The sequence below is a fragment of the Heloderma suspectum genome, chromosome 1 (genome assembly GCF_057233095.1).
Source record: "Heloderma suspectum isolate Gila_16-S chromosome 1, 16-S_ref, whole genome shotgun sequence".
Classification (NCBI taxonomy): Eukaryota; Metazoa; Chordata; class Lepidosauria; order Squamata; family Helodermatidae; genus Heloderma; species Heloderma suspectum.
This window is the reverse complement of record NC_139458.1, coordinates 256,484,758-256,507,106: the sequence shown is the minus strand read 5'-3', so window position 1 is coordinate 256,507,106 and position 22,349 is coordinate 256,484,758. Positions and strand designations below refer to the sequence as shown.

General features: G+C 45.5%; 1 long non-coding RNA gene across 1 annotated transcript in view; it reads left to right on the top strand.

The window, feature by feature from the left end:
• Window positions 1-21,393, top strand: part of LOC146358984 (uncharacterized) — a 57,436-nt gene extending 36,043 nt beyond the window's left edge. Inside the window, exons 2-4 of the long non-coding RNA XR_014786425.1 lie at window positions 11,131-11,243; window positions 14,667-14,790; window positions 18,346-21,393. This is a non-coding gene — a long non-coding RNA (uncharacterized LOC146358984). The remainder of the gene's footprint in view (window positions 1-11,130; window positions 11,244-14,666; window positions 14,791-18,345) is intronic.
• The last annotated feature ends 956 nt before the right edge of the window (window positions 21,394-22,349 follow it).

The following is a 22,349-nucleotide window of genomic DNA, read 5'->3' as shown; positions in this document are numbered from 1 at the left end:
CTGGCATGATTCGATGCAATCGACTCGCTGCCAGCTCATGAACTAAAGGCTGGGGGTCCGAGCTGCTAAAAGCTTGGCAAACTCCACCCCTTGGATGGATTCCTCTGAAATCCCTACTCAGTGAATCCCAAGTGTGTGTTTATATATCAGTCCTCCACTTTTCATCCCCACTGGACCAAGTTGGTCAGCTGGATGATGGCAAGGGGTGGGGCTTCCCCTCTGAAGCCCCTCCCCTCCTGTGACATCATCTTCCCTTGCCCACTTAACAAACTTTTTCCATGCAGAGAGAAGCATGGAACTCCACACCTCTCTCTCCACAAAGAAAGGGACTCGAGAGGGATTTGCAGGAACCGACTTCTGCAAGTCCCAGGTAAGTCAGGCTGCTCCTTCCCACGTCATGCGCATCCCAAACTATATAAATTGAAAGGTATGTGTGTGTCCAAGTATATGCGTGCATGTGTAAGATATATAGGAAGACAATGCCCATCTTCATATGAAATCCTACCTCCAGTTAAGGAGTTTGCCCTTGCTCAGACAAGATCCTTTAAAAGAGCATGCATGTATATGTATAATTAATGGTCTACTGCTCCAAGAAATAATCAGGACTATACAGGTGCTTCCTATATCCATGACATCCTACACCATTTCCCCATTCTATTTGACACTAAGTACAGCTTGGCGCCCCCTTCATGGATCACTGCCTTGTTGTGGCGAAGGGGCTTGCGTAACTCAGTGAAGCCATAAGCTATGCCGTGCAGGGCCACCCAAGACGGACAGGTCACGGCAGAGGGTTCTGACAAAATGTGGTCCACTGGAGAAGGAAATGGCAACCCATTCCAGTATTCTTGCCAAGAAAACCCCATGGAACGTATCACAAGGCTAAAAGATATGACGCCGGAAGATGAGCCCCTCAGGTCCGAAGGTGTCCAATATACTACTGGGGAAGAGCAGAGGGAATTTCCAAGTAGTGCCAGAAAGAGTGAAGCAGCTGGGCCAAAGCCGAAAGGACACTCAGCTGTGGATGTGTCTGGTGGTGAAAAGAAAGTCTGATGCTGTAAAGAACAATATTGTTTAGGAACCTGGAATGTAAGATCAATGAATCAAGGTAAGCTGGAGGTTGTCAAGCATGAGATGGAAAGACTGAACATCGACATCTTGGGAATCAGTGAACTAAAATGGACAAGCATGGGCAAATTTAATTCAGGTGACCATCCTATCTACTACTGTGGGCAAGAATCCCTTAGGAGAAATGGAGTAGCACTCATAGTCAACAAAAGGGTGGGAAAAGCAGTACTGGGATACAATCTCAAAAATGATAGAATGATCTCAGTATGAATCCAAGGCAAACCATTCAACATCACAGTAATTCAAGTCTATGCCCCAACCACTGAGGCCGAAGAAGCTGAGGTTGATCGGTTCTCTGAAGACCTACAACACCTTCTAGAACTAATACCAAAAAAAGATGTCCTCTTCATCATAGGGGATTGGAATGCTAAAGTAGGAAGTCAAGAAATCACCGGGATAACAGGCAAGCATGGCCTTGGTGTACAAAATGAAGCAGGAGAAAGGCAAATAGAGTTTTGCCAAGAGAACACGCTGATCATAGCAAAAGCAAACACGCTTTTCCAACAGCACAAGAGGCGACTCTACACATGGACATCACCAGATGGTCAATATCGAAATCAGATTGATTATGAACTTTGCAGCCAAAGATGGAGAAGCTCCATACAGTCAGTAAAAACAAGACCTGGAGCTGACTGTGTCTCAGATCATGAGCTGCTTCTTGCAAAATTTTGGCTGAAATTGAAGAACGTAGGGAAAACCACTAAACCATTCAGGTATGACCTCAATCATATCCCTTATGAATAAACAGTGGAAGTGAGGAATAGATTTCAGGGATTAGACCTGATAGACAGAGTGCCTGAGGAACTATGGACGGAGGTCCGTAACATTGTTCAGGAGGCAGCAACTCAATCCATCCCAAAGAAAAAGAAATGCAAGAAAGCAAAGTGGCTGTCTGATGAGGCTTTACAAGTAGCTGAGGAAAGAAGGGAAGCAAAAAGCAAGGGAGAAAGGGGAAGATATATCCAACTGAATGCAGAGTTCCAGAGAATAGCAAGGAGAGACAAGAAGGCCTTCTTAAATGAACAATGCAAATAAATCAAGGAAAACAATAGAATGGGAAAGACTAGAGATCTTTTCAAGAAAATCGGAGATCTCAAGGGAACATTTTGTGCAAAGACGGGCATGATAAAGGACAAAGAAGGCAGGGACCTAACAGAAGCAGATGAGATTAAGAAGAGGTGGCAAGAATACACAGAAGAACTATACAGGAAAGATCTGAATGTCCCTGATAGCCATGATAGTGCGCTCACTGAACTTGAGCCGGACATCCTAGAGAGTGAAGTCAAGTGGGCCTTAGGAAGCATTACTAACAACAAAGCTAGCGGAGATGACAGTATTCCAGCTGAGCTACTTAAAATCCTAAAAGATGATGCTGTTAAAGTGCTGCACTCAATATGCCTCAACACTCAACACTCAACAGTGGCCACAAGGCTGGAAAAGGTCAGTTTACATTCCAATTCCAAAGAAGGGCAACGCCAAAGAGTGTTCAGACTACCGTACAATTGCGCTCATTTCACATGCCAGCAAGGTTATGCTCAAAATCCTACAAGCTAGGCTTCAGCAGCATGTGAACCGAGAACTACCGGAAGTACAAGCTGGGTTTCGAAGAGGCAGAGGAACTAGAGATCAAATCGCCAACATTCGCTGGATCATGGAGAAAGCAAGAGAATTCCAGAAAAACGTCTATTTCTGCTTCATTGACTACACTAAAGTCTTTGATTGTGTGGTTCACAACAAACTGTGGCAAATTCTGAAAGTGATGGGAGTACCAGACCACCTTACCTGTTTTCTGAGAAACCTGTATGAGGGACAAGAAGCAACAGTAAGAACCAGACATGGAACAACCGAGTGGTTCAAAATTGGGAAGGAGTATGACAAGGCTGTATATTGTCACCCTGCTTATTTAATTTATATGCAGAGTATATCATGAGAAATGCCAGGTTGGATGAATCACAGGTCGGAATTAAGATTGCTGGGAGAATTATCAACAACCTCAGATATGCAGACGATACCACCCTAAAGGCAGAATGTGAAGAGGATCTAAAGAGCCTCTTGTCGAGGGTGAAAGTGGAGAGTGCAAAAGCTGGTTTGAAACTCAACATTAAAAAAACTAAGATCATGGCATCTGGCCCCATCACTTCCTGGCATATAGAAGGGGAAAACATGGAAGCAGTGACAGATTTTACTTTCTTGGGCTCCAAGATGACCGCAGATGGTGACTGTAGCCATGAAATTAAAACACGCTTGCTCCTTAGGAGGAAAGCTATGGCAAACCTAGACAGCATAGTAAGAAGCAGAGACATCACCTTGCCGAAAAAGATTCGTATAATCAAAGCTATGGTTTTCCCAGTAGCAACGTGTGGTGGTGAGAGCTGGACTATAAGGAAGGCTGAGTGCCGAAGAATTGATGCCTTCGAACTGTGGTGCTGGAGAAGACTCTTACGAGTCCCCTGGACTGCAAGGAGGTCAAATCAGTCAATCCTAAAGGAAATCAACCCTGAGTGCTCATTGGAAGAACAGATACTGAAGCTGAAGCTCAAATATTTTGGCCACCTAATGTGAAGAGAAAACTCCCTGGAAAAGACCCTGATGCTGGGAAAGATGGAAGGCAAAAGGAGAAGGGGACGGCAGAGGATGAGATGGCTAGATAGCATCACCGATGCAATGAATATGTACTTGAGCATGCTCCAGGAGAAAGCAGAGGACAGGAAGGCCTGGTGTGCTATGGTCTGTGGGGTCACGAAGAGTTGGACACGACTTAACGACTAAACAACAACAACAACAACAACAACAACAAAGAGCTTGGCTACCGAGGCTCACAGCCAGGATTTTTGATTTAGGGCACAATCCTATGCAAGTTTCGACAGAGAAAAGGCCTACAACTCCCAGCATTCCCCAGCCTTGCTGGCTGGGGAATGCTGGGAGTTGTAGGCCTTTTCTCTGTCGAAACATGCATAGGATTGCGCCCTTAAAGTGCTAAAGCAGAAGGAGCCGAGACTTCTAAGCCTCCACTGTCTTTCGACTCACACTGAACACCTGCACACTGTGCAAGCTTAAATGGAAAGTGTAACTGAGCCCTGTGTGTAAAGTCTTTAGCTTGCCTACTCCAGACAGATGTCTTTATGAACGCATGACGATAACAGGAGCCATGTAAAAGAATATATGTGACTTAGATTGGAAGCGCTGAGCTTGAAGGGTCATTCATTCTGGATTTGCTTGTGGATTGTTCAGTGGCAGCGAGCCAACAGCTAGTGTCTTGGTCCATACAATAGTTCACAGATTGAATAATGGTCATATTCAATTATTCCCTGCCCAGCAGTGAAAGCTTAATGCAGGAAAATAAGCTCTTCAAGTCACTATGTTTCATATGCTCTGCTTTGGTCCTACCTATATTTGTTGCAGATCTGGGAACTTAGGAAGCTGCTTTAAACTGAGTCAGACCCTGGGTCCATCTAGCCCAGTACTGTCAACACTGACTGGCAGCAGCTGCTGTCCAAGGTTTCAGGCAGGATTCTTTCCTAGCCCTACCTGGAGATGCCGGGGATCGAACCTGGGACCTTCTGCATGCAAGGCAGGGGCTCTGCCACTGAGCTCCAAACCCTCCCTATAGTGCAATGTCAATAGGTGGTCGTTCAAGTAGTCTGAAGAAAGTGCAGGGTATTGATACTGGATGTCCTGGGCAGAACGTGGCTGCCCTCAAAGCCTGTGGCTGGAAAGGAGGTTCAGAGAATGCCTTCATTGCTGTTGTCATTCACCTGTTTCTCTCCTTCCTCAATTCCGGGAGACTGCCACTGCACCACAGTAGCGATTACTAGACAGATGGCAATAGAAATGTTGCAGAGAAGACTGACAGAGAAATTGGATAAAGATGATAACAATCTTTTCATGGAATGTTGACAAATAAAGGGGCCTGGAGTGAGGGCCTAACACATGCATTGATTTTCCCCTCAGAGATGCGGCCCCATCTTCCTTGTTGAGCATCAATGGCAATTAACAAGTATGTGTAGCTTTTGTGTATATTTTAGGGCCTTGAAAATCTGCAGAGCATTAATGATTTAGATGTGAACCTTCCTTTCTTTTTTAAGATTCTTAAATCTTCCCCCACCCCCATTAATATCATCCCTTTTTTCTGCTTTTGTCCCATACTGTGTGAATAGCACCATGATAGTTTAGTCTCTGGGTGGCACTGGACTGAGTTGTATATGGGTGGAGTCAGGCATTTCCCATTGCTGTTTTGTTCTTGTTCAAGAGAGACAATAAAGTTCTTGTATAGCTTCCTGACTGGTGTGTCCTCTAAGCCTTTCATGACATGCCTTCATAAGAAGAGCCATGCAAAGATCCATCTACTCCAGCATTTTGTTCACACAGTGGACAAACAGCCACCTGTAGGAAACCCACAAGTAGGGCATGGGCGCAACAGCACCCTCCCGCCCATGTTCCCCAGCAACTGGTGTACATAGGCTCACTGCCTCTGATACTGGAGGTAGCATATAGCCAGCAGGACTAGTAGCCATTGATAGCCTTCTCCTCCAGGAATTTGTCTAACCCCCTTTTAAAGCCATCCAAATTGGTGGCCATCACTACATCTTGTGGTAGCAAATTCCATAGTTTATGTCCTTTTCAAAATTCTACCTTTACATATACTTTTTAACTATTCAAAAGTATGCATTAAAGATGAAATGCTTCGAGTCTTCTTTTGCTGCCATCCCTAAGAGAATTGTGATGTGCTGTCAAAAGAGGGACATAAGTGTCCTATGCTTATGCAGTGTAGATGTCTTTTGACCACTTTACTCCACCCAAATTCTCTTGACTGATACTTAAAAAGATGGTCTTTATTCTGTAGTCCAGGGGTAGGTACACTGGTGCCCTCCAGATGTTTTGGATTACACCTTCCATAAACCCCAGCCAGCAGGGCAGCAGCTTGCCTAGCCCTGCTAGCCAAACTTCTCCATATATACCTGGCAAGGAAACTGATAGACCCTTTTTACTTACAAGGAGGAGGAATAGTGGGGGGAAAACCACTGGAGGTGGAAGAGGTAGCTCAGAGATCTAGCACTCAGCAATGGACCTCCCTGCCATAAACTTAAACATTATCAAGACCTATTGGGGAAATGTTTCGGTTTGGGTAAGGTTTTGATATGGTAGGCCTCCACACTTTTCTGCAGAATGGCTAAATTGTGGGCATTGTATTGCTACTTCATATACCATCAGTAATCAATGGCTACAAATGCTGCAGACCCAGGAATATGTACGCCTTGGGCAACTGCATCCCATATCATAAAGCATGGAAAAGGCCTCCAGTTCCTCCCATACTATCATCTTCTAATATTAAATCTTACAGAAAGACATGCTGACTTTTCTTCCTTTTTCTGGTATGTGCAAGCTTTTCCTCATGCACGTCAGCTCCAGATGTCACACATGCGAGAAGCAAGGGGGATGATGGATGGAAAATCGCAATGGCTCCACCACTTTCTCTCACTTCAGTACCACCTTCCAGCTCCCAGTTTGCTTTCTGTTACTTCCTACACACAAAGGGCAAAAAGCAAGCATCTCTCCGGATGGACTGATGAGATTCGTGAGAATGTGTTTCTCCAGCTGGCTCCCAGGAGAAGGGGGAAATCCCCTAGAAAACAAATAGCCCAAATGCACTTCTAGATGTGTTTTCCCCCTCCTGTTGAAATCCGTCAAGTGCAGTTGATTGGAAAGTAGAAAGAAGCCCACTATTATTTCTAAGAGATGGGGACATCCTTTATTTACCCCATTGGCCTGGGATGCTGTTTTCCTGTGTTGTTAGTGGTACAATTAGATAAATTTAGACTCTAGATGTACCAATCTTGTGTGTGTGTCCCCACATAGAAGGTCATGCATATTACTTCACTGACGTCAAAATGTGGTAAACCAGCTCTGCTGTGTTTGCATGGCCCCCCTGCTGATTCTGCTTAGCAGGGCCTTGGATATCTGCCCCAGAGTCCTGCCCAAATGGGACCACTAATTGTAGATGAAGGGGAGGGAAATAAAGGGTCATCTTCCTCTGTTCACTGTCCATACCCTCCTATCTCAGCTTGCCTACTAATCTCTGTTTTACTTATCTCTTCTGATAATTTATAGCGACAATAAAATCATACCTTCATTACTACCAACCAAAGTTGATACTGCAATGATGGGAGATTTCAAGTGACACACAATTAGTGGGGCTGCCAAATTTCATAATTAGTCAGCACTTTGGTCAAATCCCATCTGTTCGTAATGCCCACCTTTGTAGCCTGGATCAATGTATTACAAATTTGCTGCTAAGTTCGGAATTGATTGCAAGCTTCGGAGCATGTGCAATAAAGTAATACACAGATTCCCACCCTCCGTGAAATTTTTAATTGTCCTCCTACCTTGACCACCCCCAAAACTTACATGAAGCAGTCTCATTAGCTGCTGCTGCCACAGCTCTGGCTCCAGAGAGGAAGTGGGTCCACCTTCATATTGGTGATCGGTAATGTTAAGTAAATATCACATGACATTATCATGCAAGCAGGCCACATGAAAACAACCAATCAGAAAGGGGCCACATATTGTGGTGACACATGACATCATGCTGCATTATGAAGTTACAAACTACAGCTCCCAAGATGCACCTTGATATTGCACATGCACAAAAGCCCATGGACATGGGATGCGATTTTGTGTTGAAGGAGAACTCTCGTCCAAGTGCATATGGATGAATTTGTTACTTTCCAAGTAAATAATGAATTCACTCAGGGTGAGTTCGCCCGCCGCAACACAAACTCTTTCTCAGCTTATTATAAAAATTACCAGCTGAGTGTGGGAGGAAAAAGAAAAAGCTCTTGAGAGTGGGCATAATGTTTAGCCTGTTTCAGATCTTAACATGGTAAACAGGGAAGCTCTTGCAGATTTATTAGATAAGAATTGTACCTCGTGCAAAAAACAAAACAAAAGCAGCAACTCAGATTACACAGAAGCAGGCTGGGGCAGAGAAGCAAACGGAGGATCTATCTTCAGAAATACAAACCCCCACAATTCCCAGCACTAATCAGAAGTCCCCATTAAGGCAGGGAACAGAAGGAGAAGGAAATGTGGTAGTCCTTATATTAGCCAAGGTGGGGGATTCATTTGAGAAGGCATGCTAGGTACAAAATTAATAGAAGTAGGATTAGGTAATATTAACATATTCAACCTGCCTAACAGGTTGGATATTTTCCTCCTTAAAGTCCAATTTCTGTACATCTTGGAAGGTATGGGTGCCACACTCTTGACCAATTTCCCCCCGCCAAGTCCAGCTCCCACCACTCAGATGGCTGTTCAGCATTCTCCAGACAGCTGTGTTGGTGCACATGGGCAAAACTAAAGGGACAGTAAAACAATATGTTAGGATGAGGACTAAGCAAAGTTTGCAGGGCAGTATGCAAGCTTGCAGATTACACAGAGGGGAGATCTTGCTCTGAGTGGGTGTGTTGCCAGGCCCTGTCTATTTCCGTTTTTCAGTCCGAAGAATGCCAACATGGAAGAAGCTCTTGCAAAGGAATTTAGTTAGACCTGTGCCTTATGCAAAACATCTATAATTTATGTTGCCTTGAGCACATACACAACTCTGAAATAGCGATTAGACCGTTGTGTTTCACCTGCCAGAATGTGAGAGCTGCTCCAACCATTCTGTAAGAGCATTTTCACATGTGAGGCTTCAATAGGTTTTAAATAATCTTGTAATGCAAATATAAACCCGGCTTCAAAATTGGCTGGAATGTCATTTCTGCAATTTTATAACAGTGGGATTGTTGTTTTATTTTTTTGCTTTCTATCCCATGTGAACATTCAAAAGCAATCAGGGCAGGACCATACTTTTAGTATCACGTGTAAAAATCATCTCAGAAGCTCTCCTGTTTGCCTGGTTGTTGTTTTTTTTTATAAGATATGATAGAATTTCATGTTGTTGTTTTTCTTAAGAGGATTTGGGCAAGCAAAACAAAGCCACAAATACCCTACCACTGCAAGGTTGGGAACTGATCTTTCACTTCACTCTGCTCCTCTTTCCCTTCCACTTTTGCAAGGGAAATTATTTAAAATAAGCCAGTATGAGTCATTCATTATACATTCTCCAATAAATCAACTATTAGAGCTGCTCTTTAACATACATTCTTAGGCCGATTTTCTTTTTCTCTACAAGTAGACTAATCGCTATAACCAAGTCGGTTTAACTTGCAATCAGCTACAGCATAAATAATCTTTGCCTCAGCATTGAACTGTTTACCATCTTAACATGTCTATTAGGTATTTAAATCTCCCTTTGAGTAAATAACTAGTTTGAAATATGTTCTCACTTGGTATAGATAAGACTGGATAATGTTCAGAAGATTTTGTGAAGATAACAGTTTCTTTTGACTAGGGCCATGAGATGCAAGTATACTTAATTGTACAGGGTATTTAAGTTCTAAGTAAATATGGAGTGTGTACCATTTAAATATCATTGATACACACAAACTGTCAGCAGAAGTGGTTGCATAAAGCAGATTGGATCCAGAAAGTGAAGGGCCTGGCAAACTTCACTGAGTCATAAACAGATGGTCCTCTGGCTAAGCAGCTGGAAGTATAAAACAGCAGCACAAATCAGGCCAGGCTTCTAACAGAATGAAACCACTACTACTACAGAACATAGTGAACCCGCTAGTCTTTTTATACACAACAAAACAGTCTAAAAGAGAAATTATTTGGCTCCACCTGGCTACCAGGCGACATTCCCTCCCCCTTTGTGATGCCCGTGTGCATTCAAGGCTCTGTGGTGCATCCAGAGCTGTAAATTAACTCTGCACCCTGAGTGACCCTTGCCACTACACCTAACTGCTTTAGGAAGCAATCCTATGGCCCATAGACAGAGTATGGGGGGGCCATAGGATATTTTGGATTCCTGGATCTGAGGTTGGAGACACTGCTCCAACCTCAGAGCCAGGAATCCAAACTCCCTCCCTCCCCCTCCCCCTCCCCCATCGCAGCTGGCATGGAGAGAACCATGCCAGCTGCTTCTCCAAAGTCACAAAAGCAACCTTGGAGGGAAGGTAAAAGGGGCATTCCCTTGGGTGGGGAGGAGAGAAGCTTATGCTGCATCCAGAGGCCTCTCCAGCCTCCTTCCTTCCCCCTCTATGATACCTTGGCTAGATGGGCAAAAAAGCCTGTCTAGCTGAAATGCAGACTGGGAGGGATGGCTGAGGTGACAGTCACCTCCTCTGTACCTCCTGCACTGGATACTTGTAAGCGTCTTGAGTTTGGAAGCTTACAAGTATCAAGGGCAGATTCCATAGGGCTGTTCCCTTAAAAGCTCAAAGGATAACTTAACCTTTAGCTTGCACTCTTTTTCTCTTTTGGGTGTGTGTGTGTGTGATTCCCTGCCATAGCTATTGCAACACAAAGCAGGTTAAAAAACAACAAGCCTGTGTGACTAGTTTCCCACTTCCAAGGGGGCTTGGATGTTTCTCCAACAACCTCCCACACCCAAGAGCATTCTGCTTTTGAAACTGAGCTAGTGATCTACTCTTTATGGGGTCAAATGTTTTGAAATCCAACTGGCTGCATGCAACAGCAGGATGCATCTCAGCAGGGGCGGGCAACTTGTGGCCCTCCAGATGTTTTGGCCCACAATTCTAGTCATCCCTCACCCTTGGCTATGCTGGCTAGAGCCGATAGGAGTCATGGGCCAAAACAACTGAGGGCCACAACTCGCTCACCCTGATCTAAAGCAACCATTTGGAATCCTGGACAGAGTGTTTGCAAAGATGGTGCTCGTGCTGCATTGCTCATTTCCAGGTGACAACTCTGCTTAGAGTCAGCTTCAGTGTCTACCCTTGTAATCTGCAGGTTTCAAATGAAGTTATTAATTGTACCAAATCAACTGAAACTTTAAGCACTGTTTAGCACTTTACAGAAAGAAATCTTTTATGTATTTATTGTAATATATATATATATATATATATATATGTATGTGTGTGTATCTCTCTTTTCCAACAGAAATGCCACCCCCCAAGTGATGCTGCACATAAATGAAAATAAGACATGGCCTTTCTGTCAGGCTTGCAGACCTAAAGACAAGACTCACAGGGAAAGGGGAATGGAAGGAAAAGGTAGGTGAGGGAGGTCAATTTGACAATGGAAGAATAAAATGATGAGCTGAAGACAGCATTTGCAGCCAGCTGGGGCCAGCGAAGGCTAATCTGCCGTTGCTCAGCCCTTCATGTATAGAAGAACTCAGCACCACTCCATACAGACCAAGCCGTGCTGGTATGTAGAGACAAATAATGGCATGTTCTGACACTAACCATCTAGATCAGGGGTAAGAAACATTTTTGGGCCCATGGGCAAATTACCAGTTTGACAAACTGTCCTGGGCACCACCAGAAAATGACTGCCATGGGCTGTTAGATGCACTGCCTCGGCCTGCAGCCACCTGCCATCTTCATTTGCAAGAATGTCTCTGCGTCCCATGTGTGGCCCAGAGGCATTCATGGGAAATGACGATAGCAGCAGTGAGCCCTCACTTTGCTTTGAAGTGATCTCCGTTGCTGGTAAGAAAAGGTGTTAATTTTTTAAAAATGGGAGGGGATAAGCAAAGTTGGTAGGCGCAAAGAGAGGTGCACAAGGGTGCGCTGGTGCCCATGGGAACCACAATGCTTATCCCCAATCTAGACTACTACTACTACTCCTTTTTTAAACCATTTCTTCAATAAAATTGATCAAGAGTGTCTCTTTTTAAATATTCATCCTCATTTGTGTTAACGAGGACTACCAGCTTGCCTGCTTGCAAACTTAATGGTGGGGTATATGTGTGTGCGGGGGAAGTCAGAGAAAATTACAAACGACTCCAAGACCAACAGAACTCTTTAGTGTGTATCAAAATGCATGGATGTTGTGGAGTTCATTTTATTTTGTACGATTTACTTGGAAGAAGCCATCCCATGAACAGACAAAAACCTTCTGGCTGAGACAGAACCAGCCAGTCAGAATCATCTAGAACTCTAAACGAGCCATCCAAGGTGCTGAACCCATTTTGGGGATAGTGTTCAGCACCTTGGATAGCTCCCGTAGCAGTCTGGTTGATTCTGACTGAAACCCAGAATAGATCCAGAGCCCCACTGAAACTGGACCCACCAGCCTCCACTGTATTCACATCTCTCTCCCCAGTCCCTTTCTCACCTGAGAAACGGGCACTCTGAGTGTCCAGGCCGCCACCTCCCCTGCTGCTGCAGGATTCTTCTCCTGCTCCAGGGAAGGTGTGTGGCTCTGGGGGTAGGGAGGGAAAGGAGAGGGGATGGTAGTGCATCTGACAGTGGGTGCTCCTGTGAGAGTTTTGCATGCATTTGCTTGCAAATGCCCTTTCTGAGCCCTTTCTGTGATGAACGGAGTGATGCTTCCGCACCTCTAGTCCGAATCCTGCAAAGAGCTCAACACCATTGGCAAAAGCTGAACAGACTGCGCAACAGACAAGTCCAGCATCAGAGACAGTATGCTTATGTGTACCAGCTGCTGGGGAACATGGGTGTGAGGGTGCACAAATATCCTTCTTGTGGGTTTCTCACAGGCAACTGGCTCCTGGCTGGCCATGGTGTGAACAGAATGCTGGACTAGATGGACCCTTGTCCTGATCCAGCATGGCAGTTCTTAAGTTCTTAACTTCTTAACACCCCATTTACAGTACAGTCCTTCATGCTTATGCAGAAATAAATCCCACAGGGTTCAATGGGGCTTAATAGGAAGTGCTTTTAGAATTGCAGCTTTTGTTGGTTAGCATGCTTCTCTAAGCTGCCAAAAAATTAGTGTTGTTGTTGTTGTTGTTTTTAAGGCAAACATCTAATAATCTTCACAGGTACGACTGCTTTAGCTTGTGCATGCAAAGGGGTGAGGCTCAGGACCAAGAACCATGCACAGACTGAAGTGGGTTAAAACTGGCCACAGCTTTTATTGATCACAGCAAAGAGAATGTGGCGTGGCATAGGGCAAGGATCAAGTCTTCAGACAGCCCACTGCTGGCTGATACCACCCCCCAGGCCACATACTGGGAGAACGTTGGTGAGGATGGTAGGAATCTCAGACCCACAACAGCATGAACGGATATTGTGGGCCATTCCTGAGACCCGGCTGTGTGGCAGGCATGCCAGCCCCTGAGCTGATCTGGGGGCTTGAAGCAACAACCCAGGAGCCCTTAAGGCAGCCTCCCCCAGCCTGGTGCCCCCTGGATGTTCTGAGGACTTCAACCCCCCATTATCCCCAGCCAGCATGGCCAATGTCTGGGGATAATGGGAGTTGCAGTCCAGCAAATCCGGAGGGGACCCTGTTGGGGGAGACTGCTTTAACGGGATCCCTACTATGGATCTGACTCAATGCCTCCAGCAGCTACAATGCAAAGAGTTCTGAAGGAAATCTAGAACACTGCAATTAAATGATAAACCACAAATATTGCTGTGAAGAAGGCAAAAGCCCTGTGTTGCTGAGACCAATCATGCATCCAGCCCCCAATCAAATGGTAGCTAAACATTGTCCAAAGCATGATAGCTGTCAGCTATGGAAAAACTTCATCCCTGGATAAGTCCCCTATTTATGGCCTAGGAGTGGACTAGAGGGTCCCCTTTAGGTCTCCTCCCTGGCCCCACCGACTAAAGCCACCTGGTGCAGCAGATTGACCCCTGGGCAGAGCTTGGGCCACAGTGTGGCCAGAGGGCAAGTGAGATCAGCACACTACCAGCCGTGCAGAGGAGGTAGATGCTCACTCCCCAGAGACCTATTCGATGGGCCCCAAAAGGGACCCCAGTAATTGGGGACCCAGGGCTTGGTGGTAACTCAATGTTCAGATGAAATATTAACTGCAAAGATCAACAGTGCAATATTAAATCGCAGCCTAGATGACAGAGAGAGAATTTGGCATACCACAATGTAACAGCTCCAGCTAATGGCTCTTTAACACATTTCCTAATCAGCAGGCAGTAACCAGGAGCAGAGATTACAGGACTGATCACTATGGGGCTCTTTCTGATTGCTATATATAAAGTCCTAGCCTGCATGTAGTTTGGCATTTTGATGGACCTTCTTTATTTGTTCCTAATCTATACTGAAAGCATCCAAATTCCTTTCCAAGGAAATGCAAATTAGTGCTCTCTGTTTTATATGTTTTAAGGGAGCTTCCACCAATTGTACTGAATACTGTTGTTGTTAGGCATTTGGTTTTCTTTAAAACAGATAATTTTGGTAAGGATTGTGGGTAGCTAAGGACCAGAGAAGAGGGAAACCAGGACTGAAATAAATAAATAGTAAGATTTAGGGTCTGTCAAAAATAATCCAATTTTGGCTGCATGTTAACGACTCCCTTTTTTGCAAGCGCAAATACTTATTTAAAATTAATGCTTATTTAAAATTAAAGCTGGGGGTTTTAGGCACACTTCACGTGACTTTGAGATAAAGTGTTTTGCACTGTGACCCTGGTGTATGCTGCAGCATTCGTAGTGTAGCTATATCCTGAGCTATATCCCTGGCTTCTCTCTCTTTCTCTCCAACAGCAATTCCCTCCTCTTCCCAGAGAATTGACAACACTATTTAAGATGCAAATGGAAAACAAATTCAAAATGCCTGATGACTGCAGTATTAATCAAGAACTTGGGACCACACTAGATACGACGCTAAGTACATCACTGCAAAGCACCACAGGGTTTTTAAAAATAATAATAGCAGGGGGGGTGGGGGGGCAATGTTCATTGGGACTGCAGCACATGTGTGTATGTTAACCTTTTCCTCCCCAAATGAAATCCCAACAAAAATGCCCCTCCCATGTTGTGCTAAGAACTGACAGCATATTGCAAAGTGATTGTGCTTTTCACAGAAGTTAATTTTCCATATGGATTTTCCAATTTTTTCCATATGGATTTTCCAATTTTTTCCATATGGATTTTCTAAATTTTTCCATATAGATTTTCCAAAGTCTACACTGGCCTTGTTCGGATATAATGCTAAGCTACGGTCTAGCATTACATGAACAGGCCTTGGGCTTGTGAGCTCCCCCTCCCCACATTCTGTTTTACCTAACTGCTTTTGTTTCCATTTTTAAATAATGGTGGTTAACTTATGTCCCTAAACTTAGAACAAGCCAACTTCAGACTCTGGTTTATAATCCTGGCTTATTCCCCTAAACAATAGTTAAGGGGTTTGGCTATAATGATCAACTTTGTTTAAGTGAAAGCAGAAGCGAGAGGTTTCAGGGTCCTGGTGGCCATGCCAAAGGAGGGGAGGGGAGGGGAGGAGGGAGGAGGTAGTGCATGAGAAAGATCACATCTGAACCAGATAATTGTTAAGGACCATGTTTACATGCTTGTCTCTTTTTTCCCCTGGTAGCTGCTTGTGTGAAATGTCTTTCAATTTCTGGATATGACATTCTGTGTTCTTTTACATTCAGTGCATGAAAATTTTCTGATCTGCACAAATATAATGGATAGGAATGAACAGCTAGGGTTTACGCTTTGCAAGTTATCTCTTTATTTCATTTTAGTGTACACCTTTAATATTTTTCTTTCAATATTATTCCTGCTTATGTTCCTCTCAATATTTCTGGAAAACAGCATCCCTGTGACCCAGGCCACCTATTGTGTGTGGTATGCTTATTAACACTGAGGTCATTAGTGATTTCAGATAGCTTCCCTTCATACTGCAATCAATAACCCTTCATTAAAATAAATAAATAAATAAATAAACAAACAAATAAACAAATAAATACTTTTTAAAAACATCAAACTAGACTCATTGTCAAATACATCTGATAATTTAAATAAGAAAACAAAAACTTGTGACATAATTGGGGTCTATTTAACCCCCAATTATTGAGCCAAGTGTCTTTTCTAAAAGTAGAAGGGCTAAACATTACATGCTAAAGAACACTCCCTAATGTTGGTCACAAAGCTTGCCTGTTTTAAAAAGTCTTAACAATGCAATCCCATACATGTCTACTCAGAAGTAAGTCCTGTTAAGTTTAATAGGGCTTACTCCCAGGAAAGTGGATATGGGATGGCAGCCTGAGGGGTTTCCGGTAAGTCCCATTGAAAAAGGCAGTATCTAGGTTTGAATAAACAGGATGAGAGGGGGGAGGGAGAAGTGAGAAGTGAGAGTTCCTAGGTGGAGTTAGCTGGGAGTGGGGTGTCGTCTTGGGGATGTACAAACAGTTGTTCTCTGGGGATATGCTGTTTGCTGTTGGAGTGTCTGTGTACTTCCACTGTGCTCCGCTTTAGGTTTGTAAATAAAGCAACTATCGTAAAGCAGGCCCAGCATCAGCACCCAGTATGGTGGGACAAATACTGGGGACCACCCCTTTGGTTTTTTCCCTGAAACTTTTTTTAATACTTTAGGACAGGGGTCCCCAACCCCCGGGCCACGGACCAGTACCGGTCCGTGGCCTGTTAGGAACCAGGCCATACAGCAGGAGGTGAGTGTAGGGGTATGCGAAACCTCCTTACCTTGGGTCCATGGGGGGGGGGAGGCAATCCGTCCCTCCCCCCTGGAATCTTCGCTGGCCCTGGCCAGCTCTGGCTGCTGGCGGAATTCTGGCCGCTGGGACGCAAATGGCGTCCGCATAGCGGATGCCATTTGCGTCCCTGTTCTTCAAGTAATAGGCTACGTAAATCTTTACGTAGCCTATTACTACAAAGTAATAAATGTAATGTGCTTGAATCATCCCGAAACCTTCCCCCCGGTCCGTGGAAAAATTGTCTTCCACGAAACCGGTTTCTGGTGCCAAAAAGTTTGGTGACCGCTGCTTTAGGAGTATCAAGTCAGGTGGCTGCAGCTGCCACCATCTTCATTTCCCCAGAATGCCTCTGGGCCCAGAGGCATTCAGGGGGAATTACAATAGCGGTGATTGCTGCAGATGCTTTAACTGTCAGTATACCCTGCTGCTGCCTGCTGCTGTTCCTGCTGCTGCCTCCCATGACTCAGGGCTCCGATCCCCCACCCCTTCTCAGGAGAAGAGGCCTGCAGTATAAATGATCTCTCAAACCAGGAAGAGGAATTGGCTTCGGAGGTGAGTCTTCAGGTCCCTGTTGTGCCCTGATTGGACTCCTCCTCCTCCTCCTCCGAGGAAGCATTACAGGTCCCAGTAGAGGATTATGCCCAGTTCCTGCCAAGGCTTGCACTGCAACAGGGGCCTGACTCTCTGGAGGAGTCTGCTGAAGTCCCAAGCACTCAGGAAAAGGGGGACTCTGCCTCAGAGGAGAAGGTTGAGCATCCCCCAAGTCCCAGGGAGCAACGGTGCCAGAGGAGGCAGGCCCAACTCAGGGAACCGCAGTGAAGTGCCAGGCTGCAGCAGAGGTTTACTCAAGAGGAAAGGGGTTCCTCATGAGTAGGGCTTTGACCAGAGATCTCTAATGTACCCTGAGTGGGGAGCAGGCTTTGGTCTTAAAAGCCTTCAGTGTCTGGCAAGCCAGTTTTGGAAACAGCACAGTTCTAGCAGCTCTAGTCTAGTGCCTTGTCCCTTGCCTCCTGGACCTTTCCCTGTGATTGAAGCTCTCTGATACGGACCCTTGGATTCCTTCTTGACTCTGCTTCTGGACTGTGTAATGTGTCTGACTGCCTCACTGTGTTTCGACCTCTGTCTGTTACCTTGGCCACTCTTGCCTTAGCCTGTCCCCACGTATCTGACTGCTTGCCTGCGCTTGACCATTTGCCTGCTTAATTGATCACTCTCTTGTTTACGTCCCTGTATTGGCTAGCAAAGAGCAAGGAGTCAGTTTAGAGTGGGACAGCCCCTGCCTCTCAGAACCCTCTTCCTCAGAAAAACCCACGGAGCCAGCCCATTTCCTGAGAACAACTCTTTGTCCTGAGGAGGTTGCATTACTTACCATCCTTGGACTCTGAGAACTCCAGCTCCAAAGTCACCACCTCATCACAGTTGCCTCCATGTCAAAGGCTTCTAAAGCAAGAGTGAAGGGCTCCCTCAGTGTGGGAATGTAGCTAACAGCTTAATGCAAGGGGTAGGTAACCTGGTGCCCTCCATTTTTTTTTTTTTTTACTACAACTCTCATCAGCCCCAGCCAGCATGGCTATTGGTCAGGGGTTTTGGGGGGTTGCAGATCTAAACATCTGGAGGGCATTGGGTTGCCAACCCTACCCTAAAGCAAACCAATATCCTACTTAATGTTCAGTCCCATTCTTCTAGTTGTTGGAACATCATACAAATTAAGGTTGTTTGGCTTCCAGTTCCAGCCTCGCTTGGAGCTCTCCGTGATGCTCTCTGGTCCTTTGTTGCTGCTTATCTGAGACCTCACCTCCTGACACATCTAACCACACTTTCGGAATCTACTCCACCACTGGCCCTCCTGGAACCTGTCTTTTGCTGCATCTGACCATGCACATCGGACCCTGACACCTGTTCCCATGCCTGCCTTTCTGGAACTTGACCTTGGCTTGACCTGACTGCTCACAGAACCTGCATGTGGACTGCATCAGTAGCTGCCCCCTGGGATCTTGGCTTCATGGTGCCCCAACTGGGCCGTACCCTTTCCTCTACATTGCTGGAAGCAGAAAACTACCTGCCATGGTGCTGCTGGCCGCCCTCAATCTCCTGGTAAGCTCCCTGGTGCCCAGTTCTCCTGGCACAATAAGTTTCTAGTGCTCTCGTCCAAAGGAAACTAAGCCATGTAGCATTGACCCCAGGAATGCTTATTGCTCAGAACTGAGCAGTGTATAACAATGGTTTCTTGAATGTTTGCATGTTGCAAGATAAGGAGGCAACTGAAATGCTTGCTTGTGTGGAACTAAAATAAAACAATGCTTGCGTTACTTAAGAGCACCTTCTGTAAAAATGCCTGTGAGATCCCACCGATTCCAGCAGAGACTATGTATGGTTGCAATGCTCATTATGCAAGAAAGATATTGCAGTAGTCAAAACAAAGAGATTACTGTGGCATGAACATTAGTCTGCTGTTCAGGAGTGGAAGTAACGTCCCACTGTAACCATGGATCTCTGTGCCGTTTTTTGGATTGAAACAAAGGTTGCAAAAAATAGAAAAATTCCAAAATCCATTCGGGCAATACTTTTATTAGGGTGCCCACCTACCTCAGCTGCCTTTTGTAACATCATGCCTCATGAAGAGATTCTGAGAACTCAAACGCTTGCTCATAATTTTGTGCATATTTGGTTGATTCTAATGAAGTTATTGCCTGACTCTGGATTTTGGTATTTTTTCTTATGGGCCAAAGCAACTTACTTTGTTTTATGATTTGTTTTCTGTTTTATTATGTGTTCTCTGATGAAGTGGGGTATAGTCCATGACAGCTAAGGCCAGAATAAATCTCATAGTCTTTAAAGTGCCTCAAGAGTCTCTGTTGATTTGCTGCAATTGACTAACATAGCTATGCCTTTAGGTGTATCTTGAAAAACAAAGAAGTATTACAGTGAAAGCCAAACCCAGCAATGTCACCTGACTAAACAAGCCCAGCTATAATCCATTGTACACAAATCTCTAAATTCTGTTGTGGATCCAGGAGACTCATCCCAATGATTTGGGGCATGGGGGGTCAGTACTTGGCAGTTCAGTACTAGGTCTTCGGCCCATTTTAAGCAGCCAAAATCCTATGACCATCTGGCTTGTATTACGTTTGCTTACATTAAGAGAGCTCATAATCACAACATGCTAAGAACACCTGCTCTTTTTTTTTAAAGCTAAATTTGCATCCCCCAAGCTACAGGAGGGGTGGGCGACTTGGGCCCCTGCCAGATGTTTTGGCCTACAGCTCCCATCATCCTTCCCATTGGCTATGCTGGCTAGGGCTGGTGGGAGTTATAGGCCACAGCATCTGGAGGGCCACAAGTTGCCCACCCCTCCTGCAGTTTGGGGAATTTGAACTTAGGGTTATTGTGGTTGTTTTTTTTAAAAAAACCAGGGATGTGAGAACTCTCCTCAGCTCGGCTTGTCTGGGGGCCCACTGAAGTGGCGCCCCCACTCGCACCCCTCCCGGACCAGTGTTCGGGCCACCCGCGAGCTTGGTGAGTTGCCCAGACTCACCGCGATCCTGTCTGGTGAGAGCCCGCCATTTTCCTGCCTTTGATTTCTACGTAAAAAAGGAAGTTAAAAGAATGGGCATATTTAAATATGCACATTTAAATTAGAGGGATTATACCTCTAATATTGCACTTATTAAGCCTTCCCAGCCCCAAACTGTGCATATTTAAATATGCACATTTTTTAACTTCTTTTTTTACGTAGAAATCAAAGGTGGGAAAATGGCAGGTGCACACCGGATGGAATTGTGGTGAGTCCGGGGGTCGGGGGTACGAGCAGGGGGTGAGTGAGGACAGTGTCTCAGTGGGCATAGTCCGGGGATTGCAGGCGGAGGGGGCCCAATGGATTCCCAGACCCAGTCAGGTGCCGTGGCATCCCTAACCAGGTGTTTTTACTGTGCTGTGATTATGAGCTGCCTTAATACAAGCAAATATGGGGCATTTGGGGGTCTGGTCAAGTCACAATAGAGAGAGTGCTTAGGCAGCACTAGCCTCCAATATAGTAAGCCCTGGAGTGATTCTGTTAGCCTTAGGGTGCTTCCACACTAGATGTTTACTTTGGAATTGCCACACTTGGTTCACTCCTCTTTTATGGAGTGACCTACCACAACATTGTCATCAAATTGTCATTTTCCTATGTTTCTCTCCCAGTTCTTCCATAGTTCTTTCATACAGCAGAAAATCTGACTTTTCTGGAAAGAATGGACAGAAGGCCCATCCACATCTGCAGAGATTGCACTAGGCACAACTCTTCTGTCTTTTGCAGTAGGGATGGTTTTGATGTGTGCAGTGACGTGTCAGGTGGATGGGCCTAATGCCACCCATCTACACTTTACTAGACCCTTGCTGTTAACTTTCCAGCTGACACCTGTGAAGGTTTGAGGCCTACAGAGACACGATAAAGAGGTCCGGTCTAGAGTCCTGGGCTTTTTTGTTGGGAGGGGTTATCCCTGAGAGGAGTTTCATTTCCCCAGCTACGTTTCAATTTCATTTCCCCAGTTAAGTTTCATTTCTTCAGGTTTGAAACAGTACTTTCAGTTTTGGGGGAGGAGGGTATAAAAAGAGAGCATCAGAAAGACCAGAGCGGTAAGAGCAGAATCAGGGAGACCAGGGCCTGGAGCAGAAAGAAGCAGCATGGAGAAGTCTAAGTACAGCTAGGGTAAAGGAACTTGTATTTTGCAACTTGTATTTTCTCTTAATGCCTTTTGTATCGCTCAGCTCTAACTACTAGTAAACAGTTGTAGTTAAACCCTGTGTCTAGAGTGTCAGTCACTCCATGTCTACAGCCTAAACCCATGTTACTGGGAAGAGGAAAGTAAAAGAAGGAAGGTGGGACTCTTAAGGAGGCAAGAGATCCTTAAGGAGTTGCTCAGGGGGACCAAGTCATAAGGGGAACCCTGAGAGCACCATTTTATCAGTGTGTATCAGCCAGCCAGCTCCTGACACCACTGCAAGTGTGGAACAAACACACATGACTTGCCTGTCCCACAGAGCAGGGAATGATCCGAAAGGGCAGGCTCCCTATTGCCACTTCAGACACTCATCAACGCCAATGCAGAGCAGCAAACACTGATGGAAATGAGAGCTGGTAAAGGGGGCAGGGCAGCACAATGAGGCTTCTGGGTCATCTCGCATAAAGGGCGCTTCCATTTGGAGAGTGGGGTGGAGAAAGAGGAGTACTAAGGATGGCAGCTAAGAACAGCAGAAGGGGACACCACCACCAGGCACGCCTAAGAAGGCGTTTCCTACCATCCCCTCGGCCAGGAGCTTCCTGGAGATCCCTCCGTGGTGGTTCTCAATCCACACCAGGGGTGTGGAACCTTGGGCCCAGGGGCCAAATCTGGCTCTCTAGGGTTCCACAGAGGGCCACGCCCCTTCCCCTGGCTTCACCCCTTTCCCCCAATCACCAATCATTTGGTGGCTTCCCGGCTTTTGTGCAGTGCCCCCCCCCATTCTACAATGCCTCTCCTATGGCCTAGTTCCTGGCAATAAGAACTTTAAGTAAAAATATGCTGGTGCTTCGGCCCCTCCCCTGTTGCCTCTGGCCCCGCCCACCACTGGAATGAGCCCCCCAAGAGCTTTTCTGAAATGGGATTTGGCCTTTGGGCTGGAAGAGGTTCAACAGCCCTGATCTATAGGTAAGGCAGGTGCAGCCCCAGCCTCCTTATTGGAGTGCACAGTGGTCTAATGCATCCGTGTA